Source organism: Mustela putorius, unplaced genomic scaffold, assembly GCF_011764305.1.
Source record: "Mustela putorius furo isolate JIRA1106 unplaced genomic scaffold, ASM1176430v1.1 tig00000430_pilon_pilon_pilon, whole genome shotgun sequence".
NCBI lineage: Eukaryota > Metazoa > Chordata > Mammalia > Carnivora > Mustelidae > Mustela > Mustela putorius.
In genome coordinates this window covers 1,043,845-1,063,413 of record NW_025421377.1, presented here as the reverse complement: position 1 = coordinate 1,063,413, position 19,569 = coordinate 1,043,845, and positions in this window count along the sequence as shown.

Here is a 19,569-nt window from a genome sequence, read left to right as displayed (position 1 = left end):
TTTGGTGGCAATGTAAATTGGTGAAGCTATCCTGGAAAACAGTATAGAAATCCCTCAAAAAATTAAAAATCAAAATACCATATAATGTAATAATTCCACTTTTGGTTATTTACTCAGGGAAAATGAAAACACTAACTTGAAAAGATATATGCACCCCTATGTTTACTGCAGCATTATATACAATAGCCAAGACATGGAAGTAACCCTAGTGTCCATCAATAGACAAATACATAAGGACGATGTGTCCATCAATAGACAAACACGTAAGGAAGATGTAGTGGTGTGTGTGTGTGTGTGTTGGTGTGTGTGATGGAATATTACACATCCATAAAAAAGATGAGACCATGATATTTGAGACAACATGAATGGACCTAGAGAGTATTGTATTATACTAAGTGAAATAAGTCAAACTGAGAAAGACAAAATGCCATATGATTCCATTCATAAACAAAATCTTAAAAAAAAAGTAAAAACAAAAATAAAACAGAATCTGAACTATAAATACAGAGAACTAATGGCTTCCACAGAGAAGGGAGATGGGGGGTTGGGCAAAACCCAAGGGGAAAGGGAGATACATGCCTCTAGTTATGAAGAAATTCAGGGGAATAAGAAGCAGAGCCTAAGGAAGATAGTCAATGACATTGTAATAGCAATGTAATGTGACAGATGTTAGCTATACTTGCAGTGAATATGGCATAATGTATAAACTTGTCAAATCACAAAGTCATACATATGAAACTAATGTAGCATCACGTGTCAAATATACTCAAATAAAACAACACTCACACACAGAAAAAAATTCCTTTGAACTTAGCTAATTCCCTCAATGAACTTGACATGTTAATTTTACGTGAGATTGATGATTTCATTCTTTAAAAAATTGCCCCTATCTTCCCCCAGTCCTTTATAATATATTTTTTTATGACTGGAAACTTTTTATATAACAGTACAATAAATATTTTTGATACACTTTTAAAAAATATCTTTTAACACCTGTAAATAGAATTTTTAACTCTTTAGGAAAGTCTATTCAACTTCAAAAAAATAGGTCAAAAAATATAAATATATTATAAAACGCCTTTTTCTGAGTGTCACATAATGCTGATGCACACACACACACACACACACACACCACGAAGCTGACAAAACAAGGCTCTCCTGTCATTCTCAGCTTATTCCTCATAACAGTGATATAATCACCTTCCTTAACTGACTCCACCAGGCTAGACACACACACTTTAATGATAAAATGCTATTTGATATTTTTAAAAGGAACATTAATAATATAGTTCATAAAAATAAATGAAATGGAGATGTATGACAATATCAATTTACTTTCTTTGGTTTAATTAATATTATTGCATATTCTAAATTACGTGTGCTTTACTCAGCATCCTGAAATGTTTAATTTATATGAAACTCCATTCAAAAGAGCACCTCTGGAGAAGCAACAATTTATTCTGGAGTATGTATACATACTTTGAACAAAGTATTCAGTTCACAAAGGACTTTGTTGCAAGCATAATTAACAATTAAGCTGAGCTTAAAATGATCTGGCCCTTTTCTAAATGTATAAGTTACTTCGCTATAATTATCAGGTAACACAAATGGAATTATTCCCAACCTTTGATTGATCTCCATTTTCTATCATTTATATTTTCCTATATTATTTGAATCCGCTTTCCTACTGATTAAACTGGCCACATCCTTATTCAAAGACCTCCTTGTCCTTGCTCAGAACATAGCAGTAATCTCTGTTCGCCATCCTTTGCAGTCAAGCCAGAGAGTTCTTCATTTGACTCAGAGTTTCTATATTTTCTTGTAATTTCTGAGGTTTTTTTTTTTCAATTAATTTACTTATTTTGGGTTTTGCCCCTTTAGAAGGCACAATTTGACAATGTAAATACCCTACTTAAAATGTTCAAGTGACTCCCTCCATCTCTCCCCAACTTACCTTATATCCTACATACTCTGTTCACATGGTTCTCTCTCCCAAGTTTTCATAAGTTCTGTATTTGCTCTGTGACACCCCCCATATTTTCTCCTGTCCTGAGAAATGATCCATTCCACTTCTTTGTGAATCTCCCATGATAGCTGCCTGATATAGATCCATTTTCTGACTTTCTGAAGAACTGCATATATGTGGCCCCTTGCTATTTCATAAACGTGGAGAACTAGAAGCTTGTTTATTTGCAATATTCGGATCCATTTACCTGGATATTATTTTAAAAATAATAACTTAAATATTATGAATGTGCTTTTAGTAGGTATGAGCTTGTTTTATTTTAGGCAGCCAAACTGAAGTCTCCAGTTGTGGTTATCTATGCACAAAAACACTGAATAAGTACTTTAGGATTTTTTTTGGGAAATAAACACAATGTCAGAAGTAAAAAAACAGGAAAAATGATGACTTTATTTCTCTAAACACTTTGTTATCACCAGGAGAATATTTGGGGGAAATAATGCCATATTTCTAAAATTGTATTATATCCAAGAAATATTTAATTCTTAGCATCTATCAGATATTCAAGGTACAAAGATGATTAAGATACCTCCTGTCGATCAGTTTCCTTTCAAAAGACTAAGCTGAAACACATGAAACTCTATTTTAGCAAGTTACAAATACTTGAAGGCTGATAATTTCATATGTTTCAAACTAATATTATGGAAAAAGAAGTATAGAACTTAAAATACCAAAAGTAGACTGTCTCTAGTTCTTGAATAGAATAAGAAATTCATTAAGAGAGAAGGGAAAACAATCCTAATTTAGGGTGGGAATGAGGAAGAGCCACAGATAAGCAGAAAGACTTGAGCTAGATCATGAAGCTTTAATCCCATTTCAACAGATAAAAATGGTGGAAAAGGCATTTCAATTACAAGGTATATTAGTACTTTTTTTTTTTAAGTGAAAATCAGCAAGTCTCACTAAGACTACTATGGATGAAAGAAATATAAATATATTTAAAGTAGTGTAACTAAAGAAGGCTTTATCATATACCATACAGCTTCCAAAAATTCAAACATAAGAAATACAGTACACCTGATGGGTCTGATGGGAACCGAAACTAAGAATCGAAATAGAGGCTTTTCTCTCCCTAACTTGGGTATCGATTGTTCTATTATAACCAGACTTCTGGGTTCAGATCCCAACTTATCCACTCCATAGTCGAGGGATCTGAGTGATCACTGAGTGATGTGAGTGGTGAGAATTAAATGATATCAACATATGTGAAGTGCACAGATAGTACCAGGCGTATAATGAGTGCTACTTAAGGATTTACTAATATTATTCTTTCTAGGCTACTCCATTTTTTCTCCTCCAACCCCTCCATTGTCTGGATTATACCAATTTATCTTGCTTGTGACTCAACATGAAAGCCTCCTGACTCCTCTCTACTTTCTGTCAAGATAATGTATTGTCCTGTATTAGGTCAATCTTTCAGGTCCTATTAGCTATGGAAAGGGAAAAAAATTATATCCTAGGATATGGAGAGCTTGAAGAATCGCAAGTGGGTCAGGGGATGTATGATAGCTTAATAAAAATAGGCACATTTTAATATAAGAAAGTACAGAAGAGGATTGTAGCTTTGTGACTAGTTTAGGATGGCTCATAAAGTGTATACAAATGAGTAGGAAAATTAATGCCCAGTTCTGAGGGGTATAACCATCCAGAATCAGACTTCATTCCACAGGTAATAGGAAAGCATCAAAGACTTTAAGGAGTTTATGAAGATAACTTTGAAAGCAGTGTAGAGTTAGAAATAAATGGTGCAGAGATAGAAGGATATGAGAAGGAAGAACACAGGATATGAATCTCGTGTGTCATTTGCCCAACACAGGCTGCACAGATAAGTCAGAAACATGGGGGAAACCACGTTTTGTCACTTCATTCTGTGTAAACATGAGTTACCTAAATATTCCGGATTTATCAATGCTGAATTCTGTGAAAACAAATGTTCCTACTTCTCAACAAAACTTTTCACTTTCTCTCTTCCATCATTGTAGTGGTACATTTAGATTCTCAAAAACACAGATGACTGAGTCTGGCAATGTGAAAAGAAATATTTTACAAAAAGAGTTCTATGTGATTCATCTGCAGTGACTGTCAAATAAATTAGTTTATAAATCTTTACACAATTCAGCTTTGGATATATCCAAAATATGCTTTATTGCATGTAGGATTTCTTCTCTTTCTGGGAATCTTTAAACTCCTCAAGTAGGACTGGCTGTAAAATCACTTTAAGAAACTTAATAAACACTCAAGTGACAATACTAATACACCTCATTTAGTTCTGAGTTTTCATGTCATTACTGCGTTCTTTCCATTCTTTTGCACTGAAGACAGTACCTCCAAGATTAGTACCTTCTTTTTCACAACTTTTCTACTTTGTCAGCAATTGCTCTAGAAAATACGAGGTTAAAAAAATTTCCTTATATTATCTTTTCTAAATATTAAGTCAACTTTAGTATGTGTTTGCTTGAATGTTTCATAAAATATTTGATCACTAGAACTAAGTGTTCAGGCAATACAAGGTTGATATTTAAATCACAGATATGGCTGCAAAAGTCTAGCTGGCTTGAAAATACTAAGAAGAATGATGCACTCTTTTAGAGTAGATGTTTTGGTGGTGTACCTGAACCGTACCTGCTGTGAATGTTGGAGGTTAATAAAACAGAGCTGCTAACTTCTCTAGAAATTGCCACCAGGGAGCAGCCTCCGGATGGGAATTATGCCTCACTGGCTACTCTCAAGGTGATTAATAAGAAATGGCTGAGTGACAAGTTACAAATGGTGGCCATCTTGCTTTAAGGGCAAATAATTTTGTAGGGACAGTTTATGATTCAAAAGCTTCTCTGTAGATCAAGCCAAATTTCCACTTTACATGAGGAAATATCTTCTTAAGTCTTTTCCTCCCCTATCTTGCTTGACTTCTTTCCATATAGGTTTTTCCTGAAGAGTACAGTTCCAGTCAATTTCATGTACAAAATCCCTATCTCAGGCACTGCTTTGAGGGAACTCAGCCTGACTCTTCACTCACAGGATACCTAAAGGATATCACCTTGACATGTAAAGGAGATACTAAAGGTATATAGGAATTTATATTTCATTTGAAAGTTCCCTAAAGTCCTAAGACTTTGTTAACATTTAATTGAATAATTATTTATGGAACTACATAAAGTACATAGTGTTTAAAAGTAAAATCTCCATTAATAATGCCATTACTCTGTTTCTAGAAAGATTCATTCTAGAGAAAATGGTAAGACAAGAAAAACAAAAGCTATTTCAGTGATTAGCTTATACAGAAATACTAAGCTAGAGCAAGTACGAATTATTGGTCATGGTGCACCCCTCCCCCCAGAGACCTCACCTTCCCATAACACAAGTGATCTTAAAGGATGGGTAGTAATTTTACTCCCTGCAGCTGTAAGAAAATTCTGAGAAGTGCCTGGGTGGCTCAATAGGTTATAAGCATCTGCCCTCAATTCAGGTCATGATCTCAGGGTCCTGGGACCGAGCCCCACTTTGGGCTCCCTGCTGCTTAGCAGCAAGTCTGCTTCTCCCTTTGCCTTTGCTCCCCCCCTTCCTACTCATGAGCTCTCCCCCTCCCCACCTCAAAAAAAAAATATATATATATATATGAAAATTATGAGTTCAAATTAAAAATTTTACTACAGTAACTTCATGTTTCTCAAGATCAGGAGAATACCATAGTCAGACTTAAAAGTTATTCTTTTTTACCAAGTCAATTCCATTGTTCTCTCCAAACCTGAATATTTGACAGCAGGTGACAAATCATGGTTTCTAATCACTAACTCATAAGTGCATTGTTGTCTAGTGTTTTAAGACTCTAAGATTCCCTTAAAAAAAGAGAAAAAACAAAAAATGTTTATTTGATAAGTTTAATAAATAAGTGGTTCTAACAGACTAAATTTGGAACACAATACAGAATCTTTATTTTTTTCATCTCAAGATGACCTAGAGGATATCTTGAAATTAGTGACCCAGTGAGAGTGGTCACAAGCCATTTTCTTTGCTGAAGAGTTAAAATAAATGGAGATATTTAATCTAGGAGAAAAAAGAACCTCAGGATGATGAATAATGATTACATAATAGATGTTAGTCTAAATCAAATCTATTTTTGATACTATGTTTCTCTTGATGCAGTCTGAAATTAACATAATCATTTCGGTAATGCACACACACATATGTAGACATACATATATATATTCACACATTTAATTCTTAAAAAACCTCATGTGGGGGCACCTGGGTGGCTCAGTGGGTTAAAGCCTCTGCCTTCGGCTCAGGACATGATCCCAGGGCCCTGGGATGGAGCCCTGCATTGGGCTCTCTGCTTGGCGGGGAGCCTGCTTCCTCTTCTCTCTCTCTGCCTACCTCTCTGCCTACTTGTGATCTCTGTCTGTCAAATAAATAAGTAAAATCTTAAAAAAAAAAAAAAACTCATGTGGTAAATATTATCATTATTTCCATTTTTTTCCTTACAAAAATAGAAATTAAAGTATACAGCCACGGTGTGGTAGAATTTCAACTAAGTCTGCTTCAGTCTTTTACATTGTACCATCTCTCATAGTAGAGCTCTTTGAAATAACTGAAGTTCCGTCTTGTCAAAAGGGCAGTAGATTTTAACAAGAGAACAACTTGTGCCAGCTCCTCTTAGCTTTTTAACTAAACAGATCCCAAAAGAAGAGGAACAGTGGCCTAGTGGGGCCAGACTGTTTCTGAATGAGAAAGAAGGATCAGTAATTTAAGGCAAGGTTCATCAACCTTTGCATAATTGATATTTGGGACTGGATAATTCTTTGTTGTTGAAGCCCCTGTGCATTTCAGGAGATTTAGCAGCCTTTAGCCGCAAGATGCCAGTAGCAACTCTTTAGTTGTGATAACCAAAAATAACATCCTTAGGTCAAAATCAGCCTGGGTTGAGGACAAGAACAGAATTTTTTCCCCTTAATACAAGAGAAAAATTACCAGAATAGAAGGTTTGAGGTCAAAGCAAAAGACTACAAAAGATGAAAACATATTGAAAAGTGAGAAGCCATATGTAGCCAGCAACCTAATAAGTGAAAAGTACGAAATGTAACTGACACACACCAGAAAAAAAAGAAAAAAAAAAGGTTTTGAAAGGAAAGGCACTATCTCCAATTCCAAGGTCTAATTCTCCTCTGACAGTTATCCCCATCTAAGAATGACAAGGACCCAAGTTATTTTTCTAGCCTATTAAGGTATAATTGACAAATAAAACTTACATATATGTAGGGTACATGATGTAATGATATAATGTAAGCATACATGTCCACTGTGAGAACTCCACACCATTTTTAAGAGTGGAAACTGTCGGGACACAGGGGTGGCTCAGTGGGTTAAAGCCTCTGCCTTCGGCTCAGGTCATGATCCCAGGGTCCTGGGATCGAGCCCCACATCGGGTTCTCTGCTCAGCAGGGAACCTGCTTCCTCCTCTCTCTCTGCCTGCCTCTCTGCCTACTTGTGATCTCTGTCAAATAAATTAATAAATCTTCAAAAAAAAAAAAAAAGAGTGGAAGCTGCTGTCACAAAATATAAAGATTCCAAATACTATGTAACCATTCATAGAGCAAAATGAGGCTTATCACGCCATCTCCCTCATTCTCTACCCAGGACAGCAAACACATAAAAGCACCACTTCTCCATGCCGTGGCCGTGACAGGTGTCACTAGTTGATGGCAGGGCTCTCCTCCCGAGCTTAGATGCCTCAGAGTCCCCCTCAACACTTCAAAACAGAATCTATCACTAATCAGAGTTGACATGGGAGAGAAAATCAATTTTTCATACCTGTTACAGAGGCTGTATTTCCCTGAACAGATTGAGACTAACACAGCCATTCTGGCCATCACAAAAAACTATTAACTCATGGTGAGTTTATATTTTTATAAGACACATAAGCATTCTTCTATCTATGCTGCTGTGAAGTAGTACTAGTCATTATGGAATTTTATCTTACTTGAGAAGCTTGGATTTACTTGTATTTAACCCTACTGACACACTTGAATCAGATCCCTATGCCATAGATTTCAGTTTCATTTCCAGCCTCAAGTCATCTACAAATTTGATTAGAAATATTTTTATCTCTTAAGAGATAAATTAATAAAATTAATTAATAAAATTAATCAAATAAATTAATAAAAAACTTCAATTCAGCAGATTCTTGTTGCTCCAGAAACCTCACAGTTTTATAGCTATCCACTTTCAGGTACCATTGGCTCAAAATGGAATCAACAAACATCTGCCTAGAGGAGCTGCTAACAGTTTTTCAAATGATTACTAACTATCCAAGTATACCTGCCAGCCTATTATTTGATATCATAAATCCTTGTCAAAAGCTTCACTGATGTTCAGATATGTCGTGTCTGCTACATTTTCCTAATCTACTCTCAGCAACAGAAGAAAGGTTGATATAACATGACTCATTTTTAATGAGTGTTTTTTAATGAATCCAATTCTTTACTATTTCTCAGAGCTCTCAAACTCTAAGTTTATGCGAGGTTTTTATAATCCAAAGAAAAATCATCGTATAAAATCATGTCGAAAAGGGATCTACCAGCTCCCTGAAATCTAAATAAAACCTCTCTGAAATTCCATCCTATATCTTGCAGAGGAAAAAAGGCCTCCCCCTACCTTCTTCGAATTTCTGGGACAGCTTATATTATTGGAGTTTCCTCTGGTTTCTAGTTTTATGCTTCCATATCAGTTAAGGGACTATCCAGCCATCTTGTAAAGTCTAACACACACTAGAAGTTGATGATGCCACGATCCCCCGCACTATTAAAATGACCTTTGACCTGTCTAATACCAGGGAAGTTTCTTCAGTCATACCACCCAACAGTGGACTCTTATCCTACTGCTACAAAATCTCTTAGAATTATCGTCCCCCTCCAATATTCCCCCATCTTCCTCCTCCTCGCCTCTCTTCCTTCACAGAAGCAGAATTTTTTTTCTCTAATAAATTATAACTACTTGCTTTAGCTCTTGCCCTTAACATATCCATTATCTTCTATAAAAGCATTTTTCTAAAATGTAAGAGGATAAAAATACATATACTTACCTAGAAGAGGATAAGGTGAATAAAACAAACAGGATGTAAAAATAAGACAAATAAATATAAATACACAAATATAAATATAAATAAACAAACCAACACACAGACTGTATGTCAGTAAAAAGCAATGCAAGTCCAATGGCATATGGCAACCGACACTCTGCTTCAGTGCGGGGAAGCTGACAGGAACTGATTGGGACCACAGCAAACCGAATAGGACATGTCCAGTCTAAGGGGGACAGCTGTAATACTGAGCTACAGAGAGTGTTTGACAAGTGGGTACACTGATCTGGCCTTTTGAGGAATCTGGAATCTAAAGTTTGTATAAAATCTCCTAAGTTTAAAATACTAGTTTATTTTAACATATATCATTCATGTCATTATATCTTCAGGCTGTCCGGGGGTAATCAGTGGGCAATCACTGCTCTAAATAAAAATATGTCCTCCCGAGTTAATTCTGATGCCAGTTGTTAAGCAAATAAAATGTTCACAAACACCCACATTATCTACATTTTTAAATGCCAGAGAAAGCAGTTCATAGAGAGGTAGCTAGTAATCTGTGGATTTCAAAGGTAACACAAGAAGGCAGTATGAGAATGACTATAGAATTCCCAATTCATTTAATTCAGCTTATTTTATATGAACGTAACTTTGCACATTCTGTGAAGGGACAGATCAATTATTAGCATTTGTTATCACAAAGATGCATTAGCCTTGACAGGAAGCAATGCGGCAAACTGACCACTCCCTGACGTTTTTCATTATTCTTTTTCTCCATGTTAAAGGTTACTGTCGTGCACCTGTTACTGATTTTTTTGCCCCTGTGAGGACTGCTACTTAAAAAGTGAACAGCGGGGGCGCCTGGGTGGCTCAGTAGGTTGAAGCCTCTGCCTTCGGCTCAGGTCATGATCTCAGGGTCCTGGGATCGAGCCCCGCATCGGGTTCTCTGCTCAGCGGGGAGCCTGCTTCCTTCTCTCTCTCTCTCTCTGCCTGCCTCTCTGCCTACTTGTGATCTCTGTCCGTCAAATAAATAAATAAAATCTTAAAAAAAAAAAAAGTGAACAGCGTTGAACTATCATGTCACGACTCGATAGCCTAATATGCAATTACCCGTTCTCTATCACATAGAAGTGCAGCTTTTCAAATATAGAGAGAAGACTAACAGGTGCTGTATAGTACATTGTAAAATATCCCTTCTTCACTCCTTCCACTGTCCTGTGCTTTTCCACATTTCCCTTACCTTTTGGTCCTCGATGTGTGTCTGTTATCTTCTCCCCTATTTAGTTATCACACACTTTATGGCATAAAAGGAGTTAGAACTCATTTCATGATAGTTCTCTGAAGGCTACTTTGATCTTCCTAGAAGAAAGCACTATGTGACCTTAACAAATGGGCACATTATGTAACTGGAGTGAACATTTTCTAAAATTTCTGTATAATTTATAAAAGGCTCCAATCACAGGTCAAGCCAAAGCCACACAGAACAACTCTTGATATCCCTCTGTTTAAAAAAAAAAAAAAATCACTCTAAAGATAAATTTGTATCACCATTATTACTTTTTACCTGAAAGTGAAAAATGGAAACTTCATACATATATCTGAGTCTGCAGGAGTAAAAAATGAACTTTGTATCCTAGAATTCCTTCAAGACATACTATTTTAATCCTTTCTTCCTCCCTAAAATATCTTTTGCATTTCTAAGTACCCTGATTATTTTTGTAGCTAATAATAATTACAATCATCATAATGACAAAAGTCTTAGGCAGTAAATGAAAGAGAAAATTAACTACTGAGCTTCTGGAAAGGAAGTTGATTGTTTCCGCCTAGGGATTAAGGAAAGATTTATTATTAATAACAATGCTTAACACAGCTGTGTACATTTTCATGCCTACCTGCACTGTACCAAGAGGAAAAGGCAAACCAAAGGGAAATCCAGTAGTAAGACTAAATTTCATTCAAGTGCCTTTTATATTTAACATCTCACCAGATTTTCACAGAAATTTCTGTAGATGTGATAATACTGAATACATTACAGAAAAACATTTTTTCTCTTAGCTGAGTGATATGGAAATTAAAGACCTAAAAATCAGGTTTGGTGATTCTAGGTCTGCCTAGCTCTTGGCCTTTAGAAATCCTATTTTCTGAGCCCCTTGGTCAATCTCCCTCAGGTAAGTGTCCTCATTGAATACCTGCAGATCCCATCGAGTGTTTGGGTCCTTGTGATGTATGGTACCTGACAAGAGAATGAATCTGGATTGCTGTTGCACACTACAAAAGGGAGCCCTAGTGGTCCCAGAGGTTAATGTGGCAGAACAAAGCCCCTAACTATTTATGTAGCAATTATTAGTGCTGTAGTGTATTGGTCTGTCAGTATTTGTCTGGTTCTAGCCTCCATCCATCTGTTCAGAATGCACATCCAACTCCACCAAGGCCATCCCAAGCAGTTAGAGAGAGCTGGTCAGTATTGCAGTAACTCTCGCCCTTAAGCATAGTAGTTGTAGAGTTGTGATTAAAAATAGTTCTTCTTCCTTATCCAAGGACTGAATCCATGTTCATGTGTTAAGGCCCTTCATTACTACCAAATTTCCCAGACACGGACACATTTCCTGAGGCTTTAACTACTACTTGCTGCCAGATGCTTCCCCTGCCATGTTCCACTAACCTGCCAAGAAAGCCACCTGTCTGTCTGGCTGTCCCTGGACTTCCTTGGTGATGACAATTGACCTATCTGCACTTCTCATCAAGAGGCCCTTGATGGCTCTGATTCCCAAGCTGGCTTATCTCACAATAAATAATAGAGTCTAGACACTACCACTTAAGAAAAGTCTAGCATTAAATTTCTAAGATGAAGCTTAAAAGGCATGACGATTTAGAAGTCTTGCCTCTCAGACAAGCTTAAATTTGTATTTGGCTGACTTGGCAACAACCAAAGAAGAGTCAGCTCTTAGTCCATAATTGATTTTTAAATGTATACACCTTGTTCATAATCTTGTTATAAAGCAGCAAGGCTTTCCTTATAAGGTAGTATGACTAGCATTTTGAGAAATGTTTATATCTATTTTGGATAAAAGACTGTCCATTAGGCTGGCTGTTCTGTCTTTTTTTCTTTTTCTTTTTTTTTTTTTTGACAGTCTATAAATGTTCCCACAAAATCAAAAATGCATGGATGCATTCCATGAATACAATTAACAAATTGCAAAAGGTTTTGAACACACACACACACACACACACACACACACACACACAGCCTTCCTGAAAATGTCAGTGTCGGGTCAAATAGAGAAGAAAATATCCTGTCTTGTCTTATACTGCCACCAGGTGGATAACGTAAATAAGAAAGTCTACAGCAATTTTGAGTTTCTTCTGATTAGCCTGCTTCAAAATTTGGATGAACCTACGTCCTGGTGTGCCTGAAGACAAGCCAGGTTACATTCTTGTCACAGCATAATCAATAATAGAACCATCTGTTATTCCCCAAAGATTTCTAGTTCAGATGATAACTCATAAATGGGAAAAGCAGAGGTTTATTTTTAAAGACACTACATTCAATTCTTGTCGACTTAATTCCCCTTGTTCACTGTACTCCAGGCACACAGGCCCTTTTATTCTTCAAGGATGCCCAGCTTCCCCCCTGCTGTCCCCTCTTTTGGAACTCTTTCTCTTTTCTTCCAGCTCTTTTCTTCCTGGGTGGCTCAGTCTGTTAAGTGTCTGACTCTTGATTTCAGCTTAGGTCACGATCTCAGGGTCATGAGATGGAGCCCCATGTTGGTTTCCGTGCTGGGCAAGAAGACGGCTAAAGAGTCTCTCTTCCCTTCTCCCAAATTCTCTCCGGACAACCAAAAAAAAATTAAAAAAAACAAAAACAAAAACAAAACAAACAAACAAACAAAAAAACAGATTCCATGGGTGCCTGGATGGCTCAGTCGATTAAACATCTTCCTTCAGCTCTGGTCATAATCCCAGGCTTCTGGGATGGAGTCCCCTATCTGGCTCCTGGCTCAGCAGGGAGCCTGCTTCTCCCTCCCCCCATTGCTCACATTCTCTCTCTCTCTCTCTCTCTCTCTCAAATAAATAAAGTCTTAAAAACAAAAAAACAGACTCCAGAGTACCCATCATCTCTCACACTCTAAACCCCATAAGGCAGTTAGGGCTACCTTTATACCAGGAGTCCAGATGGGCCTGACATGTTCCTCTTTATGCCTGTTGTCCTGGTATACGCATCAGTGGTGTCCTTACACTTTAAAAAATGCCCTTTTGAAGGGCACCTGGTTGGCTCAGTCAGTTAAGCATCCAGTTGATTTCTGCTCAGGTCATCATCTTGGGGTCATGAGATTGAGCCCCAGGTGGGTCTCTGCCCTGGGTGTGGAGCCTGCTTAAAAATCTCTCCTTCTCATGTGGTCCATATACACTATGGAGTATGATGCCTCCATCAGAAAGGACGAATACCCAACTTTTCTATCAACATGGACGGGACTGGAGGAGCTTATGCTGAGTGAAATAAGTCAAGCAGAGAGAGTCAATTATCATATGGTTTCACTTATTTGTGGAGCATAACAAATAGCATGGAGGACATGGGGAGCTGGACAGGAGAAGGGAGTTGAGGGAAATAGGAAGGGGAGGTGAACCATGAGAGACTATGGACTCTGAAAAACAACCTGAGGGTTTTGAAGGAGCGAGGAGTGGGAGGTTGGGTAAGCCTGGTGGTGGGTATTAGAGAGGGCACGGATTGCATGGAGCACTGGGTGTGGTGCATAAACAATGAATTCTGTTACACTGAAAAGAAACTAAATTTTAAAAAAAGAAAAAATTAAAAATAAAAAAAGAAGAATCTCTCCTTCTCTCTCTTTACCCCCCTACCCACATGAATGCATTCTCTCTTTCTCTCAAAAAAAAAAAAAAAAAAAGTCCTTTTGAAAGATAAATTCTATATTCATTCTGCTTCTTCTGTATCTTTCTCATATCCTTACTTACTCAACCCCAAAATCTTCCATTACACCCTTTGGGATACAATGAACCTCCATATTCATTCTCAACCTATTATCTCAATATTCCTTTTATTTTCTTTCTGAAACCGAAATCTAGTTCTTTCCCAAGGACTGTGCTTTCCGATAGCTCTCTTACAGAATGATCCTTCCCACACCCTGGCACACAGTCTTCATACAAGTGGGTTTGAAGGCAACATACTTGTCTTAGTCCTCATTCCTGTTTTCAGAACACTCTTGATCCCTCTAACCCAAGAATACAAGAACTTTGAATTGCATGCCATCAGGTGATAACTCAAAGTTGCTATCATTTACCACCCTATATCTGTCCAATTTTTCAACAACTAAAAATCCTAGCTAACACCCTGGTCTGAACCATTCATCTGTTGCTAGAAATACTTTGACAGTTTATCGCCAAAAGAGTTCAGTGAGAGTGTTACATGTTACCTCAGGAGAATATTTTATGAGCTACTGTCTTTTGCTTGGGTTATTAAAATAGCTTGCAAACTTGTCTCCTTATTTTCACCTCTGTTCACATAGAGTTTATCCTCAACACTATAGCTGGAATACTCCTTATAAAAAAAGAATTCAGATCTTTTCCTTTGAATTAAACCATGCTACAGTTTCCATTTCCCTAAGAGAAAAGCCAGTTCTTAAAATGGTTTATAAAGAAAGCCCTTTGCCTTTTAGTTTATCTGTCATTCACTTCATCCAGAGACTGGACTCCTTAATGTCACTAGGACAGGCCTCACACAATCTTCCCAAGTGGCTTTTTCCCCAGATGGAACATACTTCCCAACTGTCTGCATAGTCACTCCATCTTAACTTTGAAGAATTGGCCCAAATCCACTTTTCAGTATGCTCCCCTTGATTGTCCATTAAAAACTGTAATCTACAAATCCAATGCAATCTCCATCAAAATACCAATGGCATTTTTCACAGAACTAGGAAAAAAAATCCTAAAATTGTATGAAACCACAAAAGACCTCAAATAGCCAAAGCAATGTTGAAAAAGAACAAAGTTGGAGGTATTATGTGACCTGATTTCAGACTATGTTACACAGCTACAATATAGTACTGGCATCGAAACAGACACAAAGATCAATGGAATAGAATGGAGAGCCCAGAAACAGGCCCATGCATATGTGGTCAATTAATCTATGACAAAGCAGGCAAGAATATACTGTGAGGAAAAGATACTCTCTTCAATAAATGGTGTTGGGAAACTGGACAGCCATGTGCAAAAGGATGAAACTGGACCACAACCTTACACCATGTACAAAAATAAATTTGAAAATAAAGACTTGAATTTAAAACCTGAAACCATAAAGCTCCTAGAAGAATACACAGGCAATAAACTCTTTGACATCAGTCTTATCACTATTTTTTGGAACAGTTTCCTCAGGCAAGAGCAACAAAAGCTAAAGTAAACAAATAAGAGGACAAGCTTTTGCTCAGTGACGAAAACAACAAAAAGAAAAGGCAAGCTACTGAATTGAAGATGTTTGCAAGGCATACATCTGATGAGGGGTTGATATACAAAATATAATAACATAATATCTGAAAAACAAACAACCCAATTAAAAAATGGGTAAGGGACTTAAATAGACGTTTATCCAAGAAAGATGTACAGATGATTAGTAGGCATATGCAAAAATGTTCAACATCACTCAGCATCAGAGAAATGCCAATCAAAACCACAGTGAGATATTATCTCACACCCTTCAGATTGGCTATTATCAAAAACACAAAAAATAATGCTTGGTGAGGATGTGGAAGACAGGGAGACCTTGTACACTGTTGGTGGGAATGCATTAGTGGTACTGCCACAGTGGAAAACAGTATGTAGGTTCCTCAAAAAATTAAAAAGAGAACTACCCTACAATCCAGCAATTTCACTTCTGAATATTTAAGGAAAATGAAAACACTAATTAAAGGAGATATGCACCTCTACATTCATTGTATTTTTATTTACAACAGCCAAAATATGGAAGCAAGCTGAGTGTCCATTGATGTCTATCATGGCGTGTGTGTGTGTGTGTGTGTGTGTGTGTGTGTGCATAATACCCCCTAGGCTGAGTAATATTTATTATATATTATATGTAATATATAATATTAATAGTTATATTTATTATATATAATATATAATATTATACATATTCATTATATGTATATTTCATTATATAATTATATAATATTAAAAATTGATTATATTATGAGTAATATTTTATTTTGTATATATTTAATTATATAATGATTAATTAATTATAATTAATCATTATATAATATTTCATTATATATATAATGAAATATTACTCAGCCTAGGGGGTATTATGCTAACTGAAGGAAGTCAGAGAAGCACAAAAGTACCATATGATTTCACTGATATGTGGAATCTAAAAACAAAAAACAACAAAACACAAATACAGTCATAGATACAGGAAATAAACTGATGATTATGAGATTGTGGAGGTGGGAAGAAATAGGTGAAGGTAATTAAGAGGTACAGACTTCCAGTTACAAAAGAAATAAGTCATGGGGGGTATAATAAATAGCACAGGGAATACAGTCAATAATATTTTAATAATTTTGTGAAATGAAATGGTAACTAGTCTTATGGAGATCATTTTGTAATGCATAAAAATATTGAAACTCTATGATTTATACCTGCAACTAAAAGAATATTGCATGTGAATTATACTTCAATAAAAAAACTGCAACCACCACAAATACTTTTATTTACCATTAACCTGTCTACTTTTCTCTTTTGCCACAGTACTTTTGAAAATCATTTCTAATATTTATTTTTCTTGATAGAATGTAAACTCCAAAAAGAGAAAGATTTTCATCTATCTTGCCACAGATGATCCCAAGTACCTAGAATAGAGCCCCAGGACACGGTAGGCATGAAATAACTATTTTTGACTAGATTAATATAACAGTACTTAAGTTCACTTCTAGTTATTCATCCTAATGGGACCATAAATATTACCACAATTCATAGATTTGTTAAAGAACTTTTTGAATATCATAATCAATCTTACCAAGCAGATATAAAAATGTAGGAGCATGGAGATCAAATTCTGGGGTCGTCAGCTATGCTGAGTTAGCTAGCACTGTGTTTTTAAGTTTGTATTTGAATGTCATTAAATAATCTATTTTTTTATTTAACACAAGTTTCCAGCAACCCATCTTGTCTTATACTCAAATGATATCGCTGATTTTTTTTTTAACCTATTGGACCTATATATATGATTTACATTCCTAACAGAGTGATCAGAGAAGACAGTTTCCTAAAGCACTATTAGTGTTCTACCTGCTGTTTAACAAAGCATGCCGAAGGCTACTGAAGGAAAGGTCATTTTTTTTATCCCATATATAGATATGGGACAGATAATCTATAAATAAGGGGAAAAACCATCAAAATACCTTTAGTAACAGGCTTCTGAGCCTGCAAACCTCATTGAGGATAAAGTCCCTATCTCACTCACCTCTTAGGACTTCACAGAGCCTTGAAAGTATGGTACAGAGTTAGGTGTGGACTGAATGAGAACTATGCTGTTTTATTAGTTATTATATATCCAGTACCTAAAACTGGCCTTGCAAAGGGGACATACTCCACTTGTTGAATAAAGGAACAGATATTTATTATATGAATAATTTACAAGTTGAGTGTACTCTGAAGAGAGCTAAATATTCATTTTACGCTCCCCAAATTGTTCTTCTGTCATCCTTTGTCAGTTCCTACAAATATTCTATGATGCTTTATTGCAAGAGGAGTTCAGAGAGAATGTTACCTGTTACCTGGAAGGATTATTTTATAAGCTACTATTTCCTTTTTTTTTTTTAAGATTTTATTTATTTATTTTAGAGAGAGAGGAGAGAGAGAGGAAGAATGAGAGAAAGAGAGAGAACACATGAGAGCAAGCGGGGTGGGGTGGCAGGCAGAGGGAGAGACTCTTCAAGCAGAATCCCCACTGAGCGCAGAGCCAGACTTGTGGCTCGATCTCATGACCCTGACATCATTACCTAAATGGAAACCAAGAGTCAAACACTTAACTGACTGAGCCACCCAGGCATCCCATAAGCTATAGTTTCTTATTAACACAAAAGAAGGATTAATTTATCCAATTAGTGCACTGTCTCAGTTAATGTAGATAAAAGGGCTCTAATAGAACAGGACACAGAGCAGACATGCCCGGTGAAGATTCTGTGGAGAGATAAGTTAGAGAGGACAGTTCTGAGGAGAGTTCTGCTATTGGGATAGGGGATGAGTTAGGTATGGTACTTGGAGCCAGTATGGAGTGGCAGAGTAGGCAAAGTCAAGAACAGAAACTGAAGCAATTATTATTTTTTTTCCCATTGCTTTTGTTCCTTGCATACTCTGAAATAGATTTGCCTAAATTCAACTGACAACTTTGTGTGATCATTTGTTCTCAAGAATCAGGGGACCATAGCAGACTATTTTAGCCCTGGTATCTAATAAATGGAGAATCTAATAATTGTTTTAAGTGTAGCTAAATAAATCATTTAAATGTATAGTTTGTTTGGCACATGTCAGATAATCACTTTCATTAAATAATGCATTGAAAAGAGTTGCAGTGAGGATTGAGATGTTGTCTATGGAGCATTTAGCATGGTGCTGGGCACATAGCAGGTTCTCATTACATAGTAGTTATTTATAGTACTATAAATATATGTTTCTATTTAAAAATCTTCTTATATTGAATTTTCCATCAGGCTTCTGAATGAATCCCTGCAATTTTGTATGTCTAAAGAAGGAGATGAAACACTATCTTTTCTTCTGTATGGTTTTTGATTTTACTTTTGTTTTGTTATAGGACTCAGAGGAAATTAAACTGTTACAATCATGATAAAGCATATGAGATTCAGAGAAGAAAAAAATAAGGTGAAGCTTATCCCCATCCCTCTAAAAACACACCAAAGATCAGTTTTTAGGGAGAAAGGCAAGGAGGACTTCCTATCTTTAAAATACTTCAGAAAGTCCCATAAATTCCTCAATACTCCCCAGTATGGCTACTCCAAAGAAATATACTTCTGAAATATGTTAAGCAAAAATAATTAAATATCAATTTCTATTAATTAATTCTAAGTCATATTCTGAAGAATTTTCAATTTCTTTTTTTAATCAAATAAATATGTTCTAGAACACTGGACTTTAGTCTCATACAAAATTCTACCAAAACTCATACAAGACAGTTAATTTTATTACCCAAATAAATTTTTAACTAAACTGGTCACCACTTCTTATCTTATAGGGATAGATCTCAAGTGTAACAAATGATAATTGTTGGTTATTTCATTTTAATTATATCTACATGACTAACTATCAAGTTGGTTATTTGGTTTATGAATAATTTGATATGTTTATAAATTTTAAAATTTTTAAATTATTTTTATTAACATATAATGTATTATTTGCCTCAGGGGTACAAGTCTGTGAGTCATCAGGCTTACACATCTCACAGCAC